We start from the raw sequence: 15,469 nt of genomic DNA on the forward strand, positions 1-15,469 counted from the left end.
TGTAATATGACCCAGTATACATAATACAATTTCAGGTAGCATTTAGCATAATAAAGTATAGCTCTATCAATTTTCAAACAACAAGACATAACTGGATATCACAATATATGTCATGGGCATTTTAGGGAAAGTAGATAATCAGTGAATTACTCAAAGCTCACTGTGGGGGTACTTCTATTTTATTTTAGTGACACTGATTGCATTCTATGACACTGAACCACCCACATAGGAGGCCGTACACACATAAAGAACCTGCATCTGCATGGGGCTTATGCAAGTTTCGATGGTGCAATCGATGGTGGCATCTTGGTCCTTACACCTTCAGACACATGGATCTCTACCTGGGAAGGACTTTGCAAATGCGGCAAAAGATGCAGCTGAGGCTGCGACTGTGTCCAGCTCAAATTTGGCCCCATTTTCTGATTATTTTACCTCTCAAGTCATTTCTTTTCCAAAACTATCTGCTCATGTAAAGCTTTTAGGGGGTCTATTGTGTAAATAATGTGGTAATAGTTTGAAATATAGCATGTGATTATGGCATATTTCATATATATTTCTGCACTATTTAAATTAAACTTCTGTTGGGACAGAGCTTGCACTAAATGTCTGTCCTGGCAAAGTTCCAGGAGTTTAGCTTCACTTCTCCAAGGTGGATATCCAATGTGCTTGTATCAGTTCAGTAACCCATGCTGAATAGAGAGCCATGGGAGCTCTGCCTGGGAAGTTGTGGGAGCCTGCCTGGGAAGTTGTGGGAGCCCTGCCTGGGAAACTGCAGGACCCCTGTCCAAGAAGCCATCATAGCCCTGCCTGTGGAGCCATGGGAGCCGTGCCTGGAGAGCTGCTGGAGCCCTGATTGAGGAGCCATGGATGCACTGCCTAAGGAGCCATGGATGCACTGCCTGAGGAGCCATGGATGCACTGCCTGAGGAGCCATGGATGCACTGCCTCATTAGGCATGGAAGCCCTACCCAAGGAGTCACAGAAGGCCTGCCCAGGGAGCCACAGATGCACTGCCCGGAGAGCCAGAGGAGCCCTGCGCAGGGATCTGCAGGAGCCCTGCATGCAGAGCTTGGAGAATGCTGATTGGTAACCAGGGGAGCATTGATTGGTAGCACGCCAGGCTTTACAATGACTGGAGGTGGGGAATACAAATAAGTGACTAGGAGAGCAGTGATTGGTAGGACACTAGGCTTTACATTGACAGCAGATGCCATTTTAAATAATCACCTGCAGCCAAACGGGAAGCAGCAGCTAATAAAAAATTCTGCTTTATAAATAAAGCCCTAAGGGGTCTGTTTATAAAGATGTGCAGTACTTAATTGTTACTTATTATTATTATAGCATCAGTTTGATGCGATCTATATTGTAGATAAGTAGTGATTCATGTACCCTCACCTATGTTGCATAGCAATTTGGGGTTTCCTTCTTCTTTGTTCAAGTCTTATTTTTCAGGGAGTTATTGTTTTTTTTTCCTTATTACTTACCTGTGCATGTGCCAGCTGCTTCTAACTGCTTGTAGCAGCAGTGGTTGATGTGTTAAAAAAAAGGGGTGGAGCAACCAGAGAGGATGGGAATCGGCACAAGGACAAGCATGTTCCCTGTCCTTTGCATACAGGAGCAACACACTTCGCCATCCTGAGATGTTGAATGCGAAGCCAACAAAAAAATGGAAAGCTATGCTGTCTGTCCTTTCATGAATCACAGTCAAAGAGTGTCTCTCCTTACCCATGCTCTGATGTAAGTATTGCAGTCTCTGGTAGGCACCTACTGCTGAAGGGTTCCGTGTGGTGTATGGAGCATTAGGGTCCCGGGGCTGGGTGATGCAGCGTTGCCGAGGCTATTAGTCACTGCTACTGGTTGAGCTCTTGTCAGGGGCATCCGGCAGGCTTGGTGTGTGCGCTGTTCTTGCCGTTCTGGCTCCTGATCTTTCTTCACTTTCAGATTCCTGCCCATCTGCGGGTTTGAACGTGGGGGGGGGGTAAAACCCTCCACGGTAGGTTCCAACCATGAAGTGCAATACTTTTATCAGAAAATGGGTAAGGAGAGACACTTTTTTTTACCTCACAGCAGATTAAAGCACTAGCACTTTCATGCAGTGTATGAAATGAACTATATAAAGCCCCTCATTGAGTAACTTGGAAAACACCTAACTCTGAAACTTATCTACTAGTTATTTTGGACGCAAAATGCCTTAGGCGGTATCATTCATTGACTGTTTAAAACCTATTAACTATAATGGTTTTTATTGTTATTTATAGCATTTGTTTTATTGTTGATTTTAGTTTTATAGATATTTCTGTTTAGAGAGTATACAAAATATATGTTTTAATACTTATACTGTATTTGTAATAAATAAATATAAATAATTCAATTATATAAATCTTTCTGGCTTTTTACCAAATTTGATTTACTCATCTTAGCACATTTTATAATACATCAATAACCATCACCAATATATATTTATATATACTAATATATATCATACCAACCAGTTCTCTATATTATATGGCTTCTGCTGCCACAATCCCACATGGACTGTTTCCCACAGCAGCCTGACTGGTCTGCCTTCTCATCAGCCCACACCTGAGCTCTATCCACAAGGCAGCCCTTACACAACTTCCCAGAATCCTTTTCTTCTCTGTGTGGATGGATCTCTCCTGCCCCACACAGAATCTTCTGCTCACCAGTTCCATCTCTGGTGCTGCTGCCACATATCTCCCTCCCCAGCTTGAAACCCCTGGGTTCAGCGACATGGGTCGAGGCATTCTCATAATGAAGTCCCTCTTCATTATTCTAAGAACCATCCACTGGATCCAAGATCATACAGACTCTGGTCATTTCTGGGGTTGCATCCTCCAAGTTCTGGAGGTAATTTTTCTCCTTACTTTTTTCCTAACTTTATGGTACCAATGGTGGTAATTGCTTTCTTTTTGCAGTACTTGAGGCTCACCCTTGGGTACTTCAACAGGCATTAAGAACTTGAAGTAACTTTTTCCAAAGCGACATACTTCATCTTTACTCTTGCCACTTAAACCTATTAACGGCACATCTTTAACCTTCAGCCTTAAAGCCCTGTATTGGTTACTGGCTTATTCCACCGATGGCCCCTTGAAAGATGAGGAGCTAACATTATTCTGAGAGTCACCAGCATCACAAATTCTAGACCTTGGCTTTATGTCAACCGACAACATTCTGGCACAGTCACCCTCAGATTCCAGACTTCCATGTTTAATGAACAATTTCAACATGTTCCACCAGCACAGGTTGAAGTTCACTCTCCACAGAGGTCTTTAGTTTCCAATTTACTTTAGCTGGACTACTTGCTTCAAGCTTTATCATGTGAGACCACTCCACTTCCTCATAGACAATTCCAGCAGCACAGCAAATGACATCCTGCTTGCATGGCATATTTTCACATACATGAGTATGATTCTTTATGAGACTCCCAGAATTAATTTTCTCCAAGGTTCTGCTTTGCCCTGCAGAACTGTGTGATTGAGGTACCTTCTCACCACACTGAACACTCGGCAACAAGAGAATCTCATCTTTTGAAGCCATCACTATCTCCATAGACGTCTGTACATCCTGTACCTTTGCTTCACAGGTCATGTGATCACCTTCTGTATATGTCCGTTCTTTATTATCAACTTTGGACACAGTTTTGCAATCTGGAATTGCGCCCATTTTGGAGAACTTCATACCCTCAGCTATCACTGCAAGCTGATAGTCACTGCAAGGAATCTCATCCACTTTTTCAAGATGGACCCAACTCCAATACTTCTGTCCCTTCTTGTGCACTGGTATCATCTGGAGGACATCTCTATGGTCCCATTGCTGCTGAAAGACATCATACTGGAACATCTTACTTAGTTCCTGCAATTCATTGTTTGTCCGTTGCTCATCACACAAGACACTTGGCACCGGTAGCATATCACTCTGCATGCCAGTCTTTTCAGCAACAACTTTAAACAATTGCTGCTTGTGGTTATGTACGTCTGCCACACTGGGTTCAGAAAAGACATCGGACACTATTTTAGGTCCAGAATCCAATTTCAGAATGTTATTTAAGTTATTTTCCTCTACTGATTTTCCCACTACCGTGTGGAACTTTATTTGAGCCATAGACAGCTGCTATTCCAGCTGGGCAATTTTTGCCATGGTGCTTTCAAACTTGTTCTCTGATTACCTCAGACTGCGCTCCACAACTTCATGTTCAGCAAGTCTCAACTTTTGTACAATTATTTCAGACTCTGCCACGTCCAGTTCACTCTGCAACTCCAGTTCTTTGGTACTACTCTGCACATGGAATCTTTGCAACTGGTTCTGTGTACTTAGTAAACACTTCTCCAGGTTCTCACTCTGTTCTTGCAACTTCCACGCCCTGCCATGGGAAGGTTAGGCTCTCTCTCCAAAGATTCACTTTGCTTTGCGTCTTTATGCAGACTTTCCTCCAGGAATACATTTCTTTCTGTCAGACATTCTGAAACTGCTTTAGCTGCAAGTAAATTGGAATGGAGAGTTTGTACTTGCTCCTTACAGCTGACTTTAAGACGGACCATCTCCATCTCTTTTCCTTCATGGTCAGTTTCCCACTGAGTGCAAGTCTGCAGCATCTGGAGATACTTCACTTTTACTTCACAAAACTTTCCGCCAGAGAATTTCTCTCCAATTCACAATCTTTAAGCTTTACTTGAGTGGACACAATTAAAGAGTCTTTTTCTATTAACACCAGAGTCAGATCCACCACTTTCACTTGCATGCGTTCTACATCATTCTGAAGTCTCTGGACATATTCTTTCAACTCTTCTACTTCCTGCTGAAGTACCACACACTTTTGCTGCATATCAACAATATCTTGCTCTAATACATTATATTCTTCTAGGAGCACATCATTCTCATACTTTGTAACACATTGGAACATTTTAGCCTCCTCAAGGTGTTCAGACATAACCGCTAATCTGAGGTCTGTCTCTTTAAAAACTTCAATTTTTTTTATTTCTTCCTGCTCAAATGCCATTTTCAAAGATGACAACTCACTCTGTAATGTCTTTTCAATTTGTTCATGCAAAAGCTTCTCATTTGTAGACTTGTCCTCCAAGTTGCTTATTTGGTCGCAATAGCGAATAAGTGTTTCACGCCAAACTTCACACAGAGAGTCAACTTTTTCCATGCTGACATACTCCTCTCTGGATGGACCTTGCACCATACACTGACCACACATTGACATCTTTATTCTGCTTTGTAAATGTCTTTCAATGTAATAACATTGTTTACCCCATCAATTTGAAAGGATTCACCACAGAGGATTTCAAACAGCTTTAAATCCTTTCCATGTAATAGACTTTCTTCACATTCAGACTGAACTCCAGCACAGGTTTTCCATCTCTCTAGATTGAGAATGAAACTTTGTAGAATATTTCTTTTTGTTTCCCCATGATTCTTGGCACAAAAAATACACAGGAACAACTTGTTTTTATTTTCACTGTATCAGACTTTGTCTTCACAAGTATTTTTAACACAGAAAAACATTTTTCTTCATGTGGCACTACAATTACCAGCATGCATCAAACAGTCTCAATAGCCTTTCAACCGGAACCTCTGCTCCCTCAGCACCACACCTTGACTTAATGAGCATGAGCAATTCACCAGGATAAACCACACAATTTCTTTTAACCCTTCCAATGCCGAGGAAGTGCACATTTCTCTTCATAGACACAGTATATACTGCATAACTGGTCATTTCAATAAATTTGCACACCTATAAACTATGATTTGTAGGCATGCATACAACTTTTCCAATAAATAATTCAACAGATCTTTAATCACTCACCATCTTGACGAGCCTTCCATCACGAAGGTACACTGAGCCTCCTTTTGTCCACTTACTTGCTGTAATCCATTTTTTTCCCTTTGCAGAGCTGTCTTACATAGACCTTCCTTTGTGCATAGAATCTTTATGCCCGCATTCTCCACCAAATTGTGATGACTTGGGGTATTTAGCTCAGTAGATGGGTGTCAGTGGTGCAGTGTTTAGTGCTCAAATGAGGACCCATGCTGCTTTTCCAGGTAAAATAAATGGAAATGGTACTTTAATGTCAGCATAATCGGGAAACAAAAATAACAAATGCCTAGCCCAATCAGGGAAACTAACTCTCTTCTTCAACCCTCTCTACCGTGGGTGTAGCTAATCTGCTAATAAAGTCTCTCACAGTCTCTGTGCCTTCCCTGTATCCTCCAAGTATAGAGTCGGCCCTGGCTTCCTCAGCCTGCAGTCCAGCTGCCTCAATGTCACTCAGTCTGAGAATTTGTGGTCCCCCCTTGCCTCCTGCAAGGTCTAGACACAAGCCTCTTGGCCCCCAATGGCTTGCTCAGCTTCAATGTGCTCTTTGCTGCCACAATCCCACATGGACTCTTTCCCACAGTAGCCTGACTGGTCTGCCTTCTCATCAGCCCACACCTGAGCTCTATCCACAAGGCAGCCCTTGCACAACTTCCCAGAATCCTTTTCTTCTCTGTGTGGGCGGATCTCTCCTGACCTACACAGAATCTGCTGCTCACCAGTGCTATCTCTGGTGATACTGCCACAATAAATATAAATATATATATAAACACAACATTGTCATGGCTTAACATATGGTTTACCATACCCATATATCAGGAGAGTGCCATTTGGACAACCCCTGTTTTAAACAAATAGAAATAAATACACCATTGTCTAAACATGGCAGAACTTTCCATAGACAGGAATACAACTGGGAAATTTATCAAGAATCATGATTATAATCATGTTGTAATTTAAGTAGTAGTTATAGAAGTTTTAAATAGACTACCTCCTGGGTAGCATATCTTGCAGAAACATACAGAGATCAGTGTGATCAGTGTATGTTTCTGCCACTAATTATTAAAACCTAGTGTAAAATGGTGTGGGATTCCCCTCCAAAAGAATAACCAGCCCCATGCTCTAGGATCCAGTCCTAGTTTTAAAAATCTGGGGAACAAAGGACCTCATTCAGAGTCGGTTGCAAGCGCTGAGTGCTCACAAATGACTCGATGTTTTGGTCCTGCGCACACACAGCGGCCACACTGCACGTGTACAAGCCAAACTCTATCGCTCACGAGCTTACTACAAAAGGGGCAGCTGTCGATGTTGATTGACAGCTTGCCCCGTCTTGTAGGCGGGGCAGGGGGTGGCTACACAAATGGAGACATTCCTGATGGAATGCTTGCCGTTTTGTGGGTGGCCACACTGACATCAGCAGTGATGTCAGTGGGGAGTTTCCTGCTCAATTAGAGCAGGAAGCTCCCTGGGGCTTGCGGTTGCCGAGACCCAACCTTAGCATCTCGTTGCAAGCCCCAATGGTCGCGATGGTCTTGACCATCGTGACCATCACCCTGGTCGGTTACTAAGCTGTGGGTGGTAACCCACAGCTTAGCTAGCGACCAGGAGGCCACACAGAAAAAAAAGAATCACCCGCCCTCATTCAGAGAGAGTGATCGCTTCTTGTGAGTGCCTCTGAATGAGGGCCAAAATGTTTAGGGGTCCCCCATATTTTTTGAACTGGAACAAGCTCGTTGGCACCTGCAGTCCCACTGTAAAAAACAATAGTATTCATTAAATATTATCACTGCATTCACCAACCATGGATGCAGGGAAGAACCCCATGCTTCAGCCCCAGTCTGGGGTGCTCAGAAGAGGGGGGGACCTTTAATTTTTGGTGGGGTCCCTACCTCCCCTGGGATCCATGGATAGGGCTGACTAGTTTGGGGTGTTAATGCTTTGGCCATGGGACCTGGTAATAGAGTCTCCTGTTTGTGGCATTACACTATGGCTAGTTTGAGCCCGGTGCTGGTTTTAAAATATGGGGATCCCCACACCATTTTTCCATATACTTTTAAAACCAGTCAAACAGGTTCACAGAGCCCAGTGCTGGTTCATAAAATATGGGGGACCACTACAAATTTGTGCCCCATATTTTTAGGACCAGGACTGGCTACCAGAGCCCAGGGCTGGTTATGCTTTTGGGGGGCAACCCCATGACATTTTTATTCTAAATGTAACCCTTTATTTACACTCATTTACAAGTAGCCTGCGTGTATCTCACTGGTATATGCAGGCTGCTTTTTCAGAAGTTTTGGGCTACGGGAACATGGGTAGGAAACAGAGGTAGGAATGACCACATACACCATCAGAAAGCATGATCCAGTTAAACATGGGAGCTTATTACATTTCTGTATTTATATTAAAAAAACACGATTGTTCCTACCTGTGTTTAATCTCAGACAAACATGGGCCAGGAAATTTACTCCTAAGACTTGAATAAGAATGAATAGATATATAGGAAATGTATGTTTATAGTTATATTTGATGATTATTTTATATTAAAATCTACAGTAATAGATCTTAGTTTTACCATAAGAAGAAAACATAACTTACTGTACATACATTATTCTGAGAGGGATGTGAAATTCATAGTCACTGTTAGACAGAGGGAACCTCACATCTATATCTTACATGCCCAAACCAAATTGGTGTACAATGGTACATTATTTGAAGACCTATTCATCATTCTTTTTGGGCCAATTACACAAGCGTAACAATTGTTTCTGCATGTTTTTAGTAATGGGCAGTTTTATTATTAGGGGCTACCTAATATTCAGAAAAATCTGAGAACTAAAGGTTTCTGGAGTTTTCTTGAGGGAACCAATGGCTATCTCCTGATGGAGGTGGTTCCTCGAGCCCCACTCCTTCCAACAGTATGGAGGTCCTTGCAAATATGATCACTTTACCGCCATCACCTTCTTAAAACTCAATTGTATTTTCACACAATTTGCCACCTTAAACAACTGTTGACACATCTAGCCTACCAATAAGCCCCTGTACTCAGTATTAATGGTTTTACTCATTATTAACACTATAGTCAGGAAAAAATAAGTACGGCTGAGATTTTTATTAGAGATGAACGGGTCTGGTTCACTGAGAACCAGACCCACCCAGATCAGAGTCAAGAACCAAGCTAGGCTCAATGTTTCCTGTGTGTCTTGGACATCAAAATGAGGCAAAACATCATCCTCCCACTGTCGGATTCTCGTGGGTTTTGGATTAAATATAAGTCCCCGAAATCTGCGCCATTTTCACTTTGGCTGTAGAGAGAGAAGCTAGCAGATGTAGTCAGTCACTGTCAGTCACTCAGTGTGTGTGTCCAGTTGGGTTAATGGCCTGAAATCTGTGGCTGTGTTGTCCGTAAAGGGATTTAGGCTGCAGTATATAAAGGGGGGCTTCCTTCAGTGGGTGCTGCAGCTGCTGTGTCACTTGTCCTGTCAATTATATGTGGATGCTGCTGTGTTTTTGTCCTGTCCATCAGGCTAAGGCTGCAGTCCATGAAGGGGTGCTGTGTTCTCCAGGGGGCGGTGCGCTGTCAATTTGTGGTGCTCTTCACCAGTTTAAAAAAAATGTAAGTCCTTTTTTGTGTGTGTGCGTTAGAAACTTAGCAGCGCTATTATTTTTCGATGACACTGCCACAGTTTATTGCCCATGTATTTGTGACTCTGCAGGTGGTCTGTCAGCACTCGTCAGGGGAGCTTTGTTTTCCATCAAAAAGGGGTGCTGTCTGTGTTGTTCATCAAGGGGCTGCTGCCTCATTCAGGGGTGCTCTTCCCCAGTGTAAAAAAAATAAAAGTTTAATAAAATTAATAATATCAATATTAATCCACAAAAAATAAAATAAAATATATTTCTTTTTGTGTGTGTGCATTAGCAACTTAGCTGCGCTATTATTGTATGGTGACAATGCCACAGTTTATCATCCACATATTTGTGACTATTTGTGCAGGTGGTATGTCCACAATTGGCAGGGGTGCTTTGTTGTCCATCAATTTGTATCAATATCAATCCACAAAAAATAAAATATATATTTTTTTGCGTGTGTGCATTAGAAACTTAGCAACTTAGCTGCGCTATTATTGTTTGACTCTGCCAGCTAGACCACAGTTAATCGTCCATGTATTGTGATACTATAAGTCGTATCACAGAGTGTTATTCTAGTTCATAAATAATTAATGTAGTGACACTGTAAGTGGTAGCGTAATCTAATATTCAGCTTTTTACTTTAACTCAATTTTGAATAAATTATTAGTCTACACATCGACTACAAGACCACATCAAATTGCTAAATAAAATGTGTTATATTATATAAAACATAATGGCATTACTGTAAGTGGCAGTGCAGTGTGTTATTCTTATTCACAAATAATTAATCTTGTGACACTGTAAGTGGTAGCAGAGTGTTTTATTCTTATTCATAAATAATTAAACTTGTGACACTAAGAGGTAAATTTACTAAGATTTCAGTTTGGTGGAGATGACAATCTCGGGTGCGCTTAGGCATGTTTTTCATCTTGCAAATATACTAAAAGCAAACTTGGGTGATTTTGGGAGAGAGTTTTATCTCCTCACTAGTAAAACTCAAGTGAGGTCGCAGACTCAAATTTTCTTACCATTGGGCAAACTCGGAAGTACTTTTCATGAAAAAGATGCAGTTTGTAAATTTACCAAGAATCAAGTATAACAATCTTGGGTGAGATTAGAGCAAACTCGCATAGAAATGTAAGTTTCAAACACTCAACCTCAATACACAGATCAGTGTGTTTTGTGTATTTTTCTGCATGAATACCTAATGTAAAGAGTTTCTATTAAAAACAAAATAACGTAGGATCCCCCCCAATAGCAATAACCAAGCACCACACTGGTCAGCCATTTCTGATCCAAAATTCCAGGGAACAAAACAAGTAGGGTTCCACCGTAATTTATGAACCAGCACCTGGCTTTTAAATATATGGGGAAAATTTGTGTATGGGTCCACCTACATTTAAAATGAGAACTGGGGTTTTTTGGGGAAAGTTTAATTTTTTCTTGGCAGATGCACTTGCTGGAGATACTGAAGGAGACACCACTGCTGCATCACGTGCCACTTGAGTTGACAATTTTCTTATCAACAGCTCTTTGTATCTCTTCAGATCTGTGTCCATTGGGAAGAAAGACACAATGTTTTCATCCCTTCTGGGATGAAAATCCACTCTCAGCAGCATCTGGCATAGTGTTCAAGGATTCTCAAGAAAGACTCAATGTGAGACTTAAACCTTAAATCTTAAATTTTGCATTTGCTCTGTTCAGCTTTTTAAGCGAACAGTGGGTACACTGACATTTTGTAGGCCAAGTTTTTTTAATGTCCCTGTACAGGTTTGGAAATGCTTTTCTAGTGAAGTGGAATCTTTGCAAAGGATTGTTGAACAGTCAATTGGTTTTGAAAGCACTACTAGCAGTCTTCCTGGTCGCCTTCTGGGATGAAAATCCACTCCCAGAAGCACTTTTTTTTTTAGTGCGGCCTCCTGGTCGCTAGCTAAGCTGTGGGTTACTACCCACCGCTTAGCGACCAACCAGGGTGATGGTCGCGATGGTCAAGGCCATCGCGACCATCGGGGCTTGTGACAAGAACCTAAGGTTGGGTCTCGGCAAGCGCAAGCACAAGGGAGCTTCCAGCTCTGATCGAGCAGGTAGCTCCCCACTGACATCATTGCTGATGTCAGTGGGGCCGCCCCAAAATGGCAAACATTCTGTCAGAAATGCCTCTGTTTGGCAGGCCACTGCCCCTGCCTGCCTCCCAAATGGGTTGAGCTTTCAATCACCATTGACAGCTCGCCCCCTTTGGTGTGAGACCCGTAGCGACAGAGCACCCATCGCTAGCCGCATCTCGCGCATGCACACATCAGAGCCAGCTCCGATGTGCGCATGCCCAGTGGGCAAATATCAACCCAGTTGCGAGTGCTCAGCGCTTGCGACCGGGTCTGAATAAGGCCCATAGTGCTCAAGGATTATCAAGAAAGACACAATGTAAGACTTAAACTTTAAATATTGCATGTGCTCTGTTCAGCTTATCCACATATCTGTGGTTAAGTGAAGAGTGGGTACAACTGCATTTTGGAGGCCACTAATTAAGTTTTTTGATGTCCCTGTACAGTTTGAGAAATGCTTTTCTAGTGAAGTGAAATCTTTGCAAATGATTGTTTAACAAGTCAATTGTTTTTTAAAGCACTACTAGTACCCTTCCTGGTCCCATTCTGGGATGAAAATCCACTCCCATCAGCAGCAGGCATAGCAATCAAGGATTCTTCTGGGGCAAGGACTGATGTGAATGAATAAATTTGCTTTGTAATCAAAAAATTTAATTAATTTTACTACCAATCAACCCTTCCTATCCCTGCCTTCTACTACATACATACTCCAACTCCCTCAGGTCTCTTGAATAATAAAAACATTTGTTTCTTGATGTGCCATGTTGGAAGTTGAACTGCCACGTTTTTCTGCTGCCCACTGCTGCCGCTTAGCTTAGATAACCAGCTAGCTTGGGTCAAATTTTGGGCCTAAACTGATTTTAGGAGATTTTAGCAATTAAAAAAATTAAAATACAGATCCAAAACCAAAACATGCAACGGGTGGTTTTGGCAAACCCAAATCCATATCCAAAACATAAGGAGATACAGATCTAAACCCAAAACACGGGGGTTGGCACACTTCCCTAACTTTTATATAGGTTAATGTTTAAAAGTATGTACAAAAACAAATAACATTAGCTGGTTAAATATGTAGATAGTATAAATATAATAATATCATATAAGCCCAAGGTTTACAGTAGTAATCAAAACTGTACTAAACAGCAAAAAAGAAAAAAAAATATGTATTTACATAAAATTCCCAGCTCTAGTGGATGAGGTAATACAAAGAGTGGTGGAACTATTTGAATCCAAATATGTCCTTCTCTTCAACACTGTCCCAACTACTCTGAAGAGTATCCATGATGACACACGGGCAGATTTTTTATTATTTTGTGCTTTCAGAGAAGTTTTACATGTAACCAAATGGATCACAGGGGGGTCCCCATCACAATAACAAGTAGGGGTCAGAGAGGGAAGTTGCCCCGAATAAGGTCAAAACACTGTGACTATGGAGAAGCTAACAGTAAAGTATATCTCCAATAGTATGTACTAAAAAGGGGGGATTGGGGGTAAGGGAAATTCAGTCGGTGCTGTCAAACAAGCAGCTGATTCAAATGGAGTTGTCAACTCCCAGCACAAGCAAAAAACAGAAATACGTATGAACAGCGCTAAATCTCTTTTAAATAATTGTATCTATAACGATGAAACCAATAACAATAAATATGATTAAATACAACAATTGGTGTTTGTTGAAATCGTGAATAATCTATATGGGTTGATTATAACAATAATATAGTTTATTATTAAAAGTTTTAATATATCATCAATGTGCATATAAATAATAATAATAACTTATATAGCACAGTATATGCAAATATACTAAAATATATACTAAATAAAATAAATGGATTGAGATGAATAAAAAGTCTCTTGTATCCAAACGACATACTTATTTCAATGAGCAAGGTGTCTCTGAATCTTTAAAAAAGCTCTATGAATTAGCAGCAATCTCAGTCCAAATGGTATACGCAAATTGACTTAACAACAGTCACTGGTCTAGATGTGTATATCCGGGATATTATCCAGCTATTTAGTGTATTACCAGTCTCTTATGAAGTGTCCACAGCTCAAGAAGGTGCCATTTTCCTGCACTGGCATGCTGACATGAAGATGGAGGCTGGAAAAAGAGGGTGAAGTGATGCCGGTCCGGATAAATCCACAAAGATTCCAGGTGTTGTGTAATGAAGTAGGGAGGCTAAACACGTTCCGCTGTGGTAGAACCCACAGCTTCTTCAGTAGCATATATCCCCATATCCAGAGGAGGGCTTTTTATACCATTATTTAATTTGGAATTATGAGCAGCTGTTATTCAATCAAGAAAACAATCAATCAAGCCATATAGAAAATCACCACCTATTTCATATACAATAGATCATATTAATAAATACTACATATAAAAGTTTGATTTTATAATTATACATAAATTCTCAAAAGATACCTTTATCCACGGAGCTTGATGTCCAATCACGTGACTCTGTTAAAGATAACGTGACTCCAAATGGCCTGTAATGGCTCAATAATGGTTCACGTGTTATCTCCAATAGTATCATTCTGTATTTTTATCTTCCTACTATATTACACAGATATTTACAGAGAATGTTTAATCATGTAAATGGTCTATTTTCTCTACCACATAATTACACAATAGAGTAAAGTCTATTTTGTGTTTTAGGGATATATTGCACCCAGGGGAACCCATGAAAACATGAGGAGAGCATATAGAAGTATCATATATATGGCTCTAGTCAGAATCTAACCCATAGCATCAGTGCTGTGAGCCAGCAATACTATCCCATGTGTCATTTGCCCTTCTGCTCCACTGGAGGTTTCTGTCCTCCCTGAGCTCACCTTAGGAAATATGTTTTACAGTTTGACAGGTGTACCGCCCCAGTCAAACTCCCCACCTTTATGTACTAGAATATATGTTATGAGTCTCATAATAATATATAAATGCCATAAAAGCAGTGTATGTGTAATTTCAGGTGTATATCCTATTGTTGTTCTCACCCACAAGACAAGCGGGAACCGGACTGATACAGAAAACACATTCAGGAACATGGGCGTTGATAGGATCTTTTCATTTGAAAATTACACTGAAAACGATACTCACAAATTGAGAGGAAGGCACGAGGAGGTCCTAAAGTTCTTATATGAAGTTATTAAAGATGTTCAATTTCGTGCTGGAGAACCACGGGATCCTGTGAGGGAGATGAATGACAGGAGGAAATTTGTACTGAACTTTGTACTTGAAAGGGAATTAAATATCCAAAGAGTAAATATAGAAAAGGAGAACACAATGGAGGAAGCTTTGCTGGAGAGGGAGCTAGGAGCACAACGTCAGGCATTAGATGCATAGGCAAAGAGGGAACAACAATTGCATAAAGCAGAATTACAGAGGCAAAGGCAAGAGTTTAATAGAAGTAGAGAAATTAACCAAGAGAGAATTCAGCAGGAAGCGAATAATTCTGAAAGGCATTATATGAAAGCAAAGAAACGATGTGTGCTACTTTAGAGAAAATAATTACCATTACGATATGGGCTTAATAAGTCAGTAATTGTGTTTTCACAATAGAAGTTCTGGAAGAAAATCTCAAAAAGATTCTAATTAAAGATTTCACAAAATATCCTCACCGATCTCATGCAATGTGTAATTATATTATAAAAGCACCAGAGCAATCACATCAATCCCCCCACTGGGACTGACTCTGATATGGGGGGTAATAAAAAAAAGTACCAGTAACTTTGCACCTGGGTAAAACCATGCTGCACTGCAGGGGGGGGGGCAGATGTACAATGTGTAGAGAGATTAGATTTGGGAGTGGTGGGTCCAAACTGTAATCTAAATTGCAGTGTATGGATAATGCTATACAGCATTTGTGGGCTACAGTACAGTACATAGAGGAACAGCCTGTATTTACCC

General features: G+C 41.0%; 1 pseudogene; it reads left to right on the forward strand.

Annotated features, from left to right (window-relative positions):
* The window catches only part of LOC148481843 (uncharacterized), a 31,096-nt pseudogene extending 16,035 nt beyond the window's left edge, over positions 1–15,061 (forward strand).
* The last annotated feature ends 408 nt before the right edge of the window (positions 15,062–15,469 follow it).

This window comes from Taudactylus pleione, unplaced genomic scaffold, assembly GCF_031769625.1.
Source record: "Taudactylus pleione unplaced genomic scaffold, aTauple2 ptg000559l, whole genome shotgun sequence".
NCBI lineage: Eukaryota > Metazoa > Chordata > Amphibia > Anura > Myobatrachidae > Taudactylus > Taudactylus pleione.